General features: G+C 34.9%; 1 long non-coding RNA gene across 1 annotated transcript in view; it reads left to right on the plus strand.

The window, feature by feature from the left end:
- The window catches only part of LOC109028095 (uncharacterized), a 29,347-nt gene extending 25,378 nt beyond the window's left edge, over positions 1-3,969 (plus strand). Inside the window, exon 3 of the long non-coding RNA XR_008668108.2 lies at positions 1,454-3,969. This is a non-coding gene — a long non-coding RNA (uncharacterized lncRNA). The remainder of the gene's footprint in view (positions 1-1,453) is intronic.
- Positions 3,970-6,000: the final 2,031 nt, after the last annotated feature.

The raw sequence follows: 6,000 nt of genomic DNA on the forward strand, positions 1-6,000 counted from the left end.
TCCAAAGTTTCCCTCAGTATAGCTGGTGCTCTCACAAAACCCATCCCACACAGTTTTATCCAAGTCACAGCACCAAAGTATGTTAGCAGTGGTGAATCCATATGAGTCTGCAGCAACTCAGTTCTTCCCTAGTCAGAAGAAAGAATTCATCTGCAGAGCATAAGTCAGAGTGAGAGATCAAGGCAATTTTTAGAGCAGGAGCGAAAGTTTATTTAAAAGTTTTAAAGCAGGAAAGAAAGGAAGTAAAGTACACTTGGAAGAGGGCAACTTCAGAGTTCAAGTGTGCCATTTAGTCCTTGACTTGGGCTTTTTATATGTTGGCATGCTTGTAGGGTTTTGCATTTCTTCTTTCCTGATTCTTCCTTGGGGTGGGCTGTTTGCATGTACATGCCAGCACTTGGGAGGGGCCCCATGAGTAGTATGTTTACTGGAAGTTTTGTGTATGCTCACTTGAGGTGTTATCCCCCTTATCAGCCGAGTGTTCCTGGAGGAAGGTTATATGCCAGTTAAACTCCACCATTATGCCTCTTAATGTGCATGCTTGAGCACACTCAACTAACTCCTGAGATCTTATTGGGAAACTGCTGATCACCACCTTCAGGTGTTTTCTATCTATTGGGAGACTGCCTTTCCCTGGTGCCAGCAGCAACCAATTATTATTTTAGAGAAACAGTTTAACAACCACCTGACTAGCACCTGATGGTCACCTGACATTCCTGGTGGGGTGGGGGGCTTCTCCTGCCCTGCTCATGTCTGTCTGGCTGTCCACTCTAATAATAGACACATAGTCCTTTCAGTCTAGGAAAGTACATTCTTTCCTACCTGTTGTGGGACATTTTCTTCTGTTATTTCTTTGATAATTTCCTCAGAAACATTTTTTCAATTCTCATCGTCTAGATTACTACTTAGATGATGTTGAATCCTTTTGCCTAATGCTATATTTTCTTATCTTTACTTTTCTATTTTTCCATCTCTTTGTCTTTTGGGCAGATTGTCTCAACCTAAACTTCCCATCCTCCTATTGATTTTGTGTGTATTTAGGAGATGGGATTTACTATTTGAGAGCATTTTGTTGTCATAAGATTCCTTATTTATTTTGCCCTTTCTTTTGTAAATTGACAAATAAAAATTGTACATATTTATGATATATAGCATATTTTAATATATGTATACACTGTGGAATGACTAATCAAGTGAATTAACATATCTATTACCACACGTACTTACCATTTTTTGTAGTGAAAGAACATTTAAAATCTACTCTCTTAGCAATTTTCTAGTATACAATACATTCTTATTAATTTTACTCACTGTGTTGTAGAATAGCTCTCTTCTACTTACTTCTGCTAACTGAAACTTTGGATCTGTTGACCAACATCTCCTCAACTCCTTCCTCCTTCAGCTCCTGGTAACCATAATTCTACTCTCTATTTCTTGTTTCTTTTTGAGACAGGGTCTCACTTTGTTGCCCAGGCTGCAGTATAGTGCCCTGATCACAGCTTGCTGCAACCTCAAGCTCCCATGCTCAAGCAATCTTCCTGCCTCAACTTCCCAAGTAGCTGAGACCACAGGCATGCTCCATGACACCTGAACTCCTGAACTCAAGCGATCCTCCTTCCTCAGCCTTCCAAAGTGCTGGGATTACAGGCATGAGCCCCTGAACCCTGCCTACCCTCTGTTTCTATGTGGTATTTGTCTTTCTAAGCCTGGCCTATTTCATGTAACATAATTTCCTCCAGATTTATCCATATTGTCTCAAATGACCAGATTTCTTTCTTTTTTAAGGCTGAATAGTATTCCATTGTGCATATATACTACATTTTATTTATCCATTCATCTGTTGATGGACACTTAGGTTGATTCCGTATCTTGGCTATTGTGAATAAGCTGCAATGAACATAGGAGTGCAGATACTGCTTTGACATATTCATTTCATTTTCTTTGGATATGGATCCAGAAGTGGAATTGGGCTGGAATATAGGCAGTTCTATTTTTAATATTTTGAGGAAACTCCATATTACTTTCCATAATAGCTGTGCTAATTTACATTCCCACCGCCAATGTATAAGGGCTTCCTTTTCTCCACATCCTCTCCAACACTGGTTATCTCTTGTCTTTTTGATATGTTTTCTCTTCTCTGTAAAGCTATTGGTGGTAGCATTTTAGTTTTTCCAAATTTTTTTAATCAAACTTTTGAAACGTATAGCTGAAATGAAAGAATTTTAGCATGAACGCTAATATACACCCAGCACCTATATTCTTGCTTTTTCATGTATTTACTCCTGAATTAATATATTACTTGTTATATGCTTTTGAAAGTAAACTGCAAACAAGTGCATTCTTCTCCTAGATCTTTCCACATGCTCTGCCATTAATTAGAGTTCAATGTTCAATTTTTTCCTTTTGATGTACAATTAATACACAATTAATTTACACACACATTTTACTTAGTTCTGAAAAATGTATATACTTTTATAACTCAAAGCCCATCATTATAGAACATTACTATCACCCTAGCAAAATCTTTTGTGTCCCTTCTCAATCACCAATCCTGACCACACCCCAAGAAAACTACTGTTCAAATTTTTCTCCGTCATTGATTGGCTTTGTCTGTTTTAGAACTTCATAAAAATAAAATACTGTAGTAAATTATGTACAATTTTACGACTAGCTTCCTTTGCTCAATATAATGTTTTCGAGATTTATTCATATTGCTGCATGTCAATAGTTGGTTCTTTTTATTGCTGCATATTTCATTGAATAAAAATGCCAAAGCTTGTTTATTCATTCTTGTCTCACATCAAAGTATCTGGGGGATGTTTTCCACTTTTGGCTATTAGAAATGAAACAGATTTGAATATTGTTGTACAGGCTTTTTATGCATATATATGCCTTCTTTGAGTAAATACCCAGAAGTTATGTTACTGGATCATAGGTTAATATATGTTTAGTTTTAGAAGAAAATGCTAGCTCTTTTTTCCAAAATATTGTCCCGTTTTACACTCCCAGCAGTAATGTATGAGATTTCCAGTTGCTGCACATCCTTACCAAAAATTAGCTTTTCGAATTTTAGTCATTCTAATGGGTGTGTAGTGGTAGCTCTATGTAGTTCTAATTTGCATTTCTCTAATGACTAATGATGTTAAACATATTTTTATGTACTTGTTTCATGTACTTGTTGATATGTCTATTCAATTCCTTTTACCGTTTTTATGGAGCTGTTTTTTTATTATTGAGTTGTAGGATTTCTTTATATATGCTGCATACCAGGCCTTTGTTATATACATGCTTTGCAATGTACATTGTCTTAAAATCTGTGGCTTGCCTGTTCAATTCATTAGTGGTGTTTTGTTAAGCAATTTTTAATTTTGATGAAGTGTAACTTATTCATGTTTTATTATGGTTATTTCTTTATGTTTCAGGTCCCAAATTTTGCTTTCTCACAAATCACAAACATTATCCTATGTTTTCCTTCAAAAATTATATGGTTTTATGTATTTTCAATCTCAAAATATTCTCTAATGTTTTGCTGATTTATTTACTAAAGAAATTTGAGGGATTTGCTATAATGTTAGGGATTTTTCTAGATGCCACATTGTTATTGATTTCTAATTTAATTATATTATGCTCAGAAAACATATTCTGTATGCTTTCAACACTTTTAAAGTTATTGAGACTTGTTGGAGGGTCCAGCATATAATCTATCTCAGTGAACACACTGTATTTACTTGAAAAGATGTATATTCTGCAGTTATTCAGTGTAGTGTTCTATAAAATCATTTAGGTCAAGGTGGTTGATAGTTTGTTCAAATCCATCTACGTCTTCATTAATTTTATTTATCTGGCTCTATCAATTGCTAAAAGAATGTTGTTAAAAATTGCCAACTATGATTTTAGAATCATTTATTTCTCCCTTTGATTAATGAATGTTGTTTCATGAATTTTGAAGCTATTCAGAGACAAAAAAAACTATTTATGAATATTGTCTTCCTAAATGAACTGATGATCCTTTTGGCATTATGAAATGTGTGTCTTTATTTCCAGTGTTAATTCCTTCCTGAAGATCAGCAGTGTGATATGTTATCATTTACCTAAAACGTGAAGAATTTCCATTAGCATTTCTCAAGGAGATAGTCTACTAGTAAAGAATTCTCTTTTCTTTTTCTAAAAATGCCTTTATTTTGCCTTCTTCATCTTTGCTGGTTGAGAATTGGTTGTTAGATTTTTTTCTTCTGTTCTTTCAGGACTTTAATTATGGTGTATTGCTATATTGTTCACCTTTATAGAATGTGTTGTTTTTCTCTGGATGTTTTCAAGATTTCCTCTTTATTTTTTGGTATTCAGTGCTTTCATTAGGATGAGCCAAAATTTAGTTTTATTTTTAATTTTTCAACTTGAAGTTTGCTAATTTTTTTAAAAGCCTATTGAGAGGTAGATTTGACATACAATAAGCAGCACGTATTCAAAATGTATATTTGGATCATTTTGATACATATATACTCAGGAGATCATCACCACAATGAAAGCAATGAACATATCTATTACCCTAGAATGCTTCTTTCTGCCTTTTAGTAATTCCTCCCACATTCCATCTGATTCACAGGCTCCCACTGATCTCCCTTCTGACACTATACATTTGCATTTCCTAGAATTTTATAGAAATGAACTCATACATTATGTACACTTTTTGTCTAGCTACTTGCACTGAGACTCAATTATTTCAAGAGTCATACATTACTGTGTGTATCAATAGTTCGTTCCTTTTCGTTGCTGAGTAGTATTCTGTTGTATGGATGTACTACAATATATTTATCCACCTGCTGATGGACACTGAGGTTGTGTCCACTTTGAGACCACTACAGACAAAGTTGCCATGAACATTCGTATACACTCTTTGTATTTTTCTTGGGTAAATGCCTACAAGTGGAATGGCTGGGCCATATTGTAGAAGTATGTTTAACTGTTTAAGAAATTACCAAACTGCTTCTAAACAGGTTGTACCATTTTACATTCCCAAGAAAAGTGTTTAAGGGTTCCAGTAATTTCATATCCTTACCAGCATTTGGTATGGGCAGTCTTTTTCTTCACCTTGGTAATGAAAAAACGAATTTAATAGTACTTAACAGTTCTATATGATTTTATCGCCAATGGAGTTTCATGTATTAAAATTGTTTTGTTTTGTGAGACAGGGTCTCATATTGTTGCCAAGGCTGGAGTGCAGTGGTGTAATCTTGGCTCACTGCAACATCTGTCTCCCAGGCTCAAGCAATTCTCCCACCTCAGCCTCCCGAGAAGCTGGGACTACAGGTGTGCACACCATGCTTGGCTGATTTTTGTATTCTTTGTAGAGAGAAGGCTTTGCCATGTGGCCCAGGTTAATCTTGAACTCCTAGACTCAAGTGATCCACCTGTCTCAGCCTCCCAAAGTGCTGGGGTTACAGGTGTGAGCCACTGTGCCCAGCCTAAAATTGTTTTTAATAACTTTAAAATATGATCACAAAAATAATGTATTATAGAAAATTTCAAAAATATCAAATGATGCAAAAATACCTGTAATTGTGTCACTTAGTCATAATGCTTGTGAACATTCTAGACTTCTTATTTAGATATACATGTTTTTAAAAAGTGGATTCTAGTTCACACGCTGTTTTATAATCCTACTTTTTTCTTAATACTAAATCATGAACTCTTGAGGTCATGAAATATTATTCCACTATGCCTTATCTTTAGAGGACATAGAGTTTTCTGTCACATGGAAATGCCGTATTTTATAATATCAGGTTCCTGTTGTCAGACATTTAGTTTGTTTCTGGGTTTTCACTTTAAAAATTATGGTAAAATACACATACCATAGTGTTTACCATATTAACCATTTTTAAGTATAAAATTCAGTGTTAAGTATATTCACATCGTTGTGTAACCAATCTCCAGAATTTTTTCATCTTGCAAAACTGAAACTCTTTACTTTTGAACAACTCCCCGTCCTCCTCTCCCCTGCAA

Source organism: Gorilla gorilla, chromosome 7 (assembly GCF_029281585.2).
Source record: "Gorilla gorilla gorilla isolate KB3781 chromosome 7, NHGRI_mGorGor1-v2.1_pri, whole genome shotgun sequence".
Classification (NCBI taxonomy): domain Eukaryota; kingdom Metazoa; phylum Chordata; class Mammalia; order Primates; family Hominidae; genus Gorilla; species Gorilla gorilla.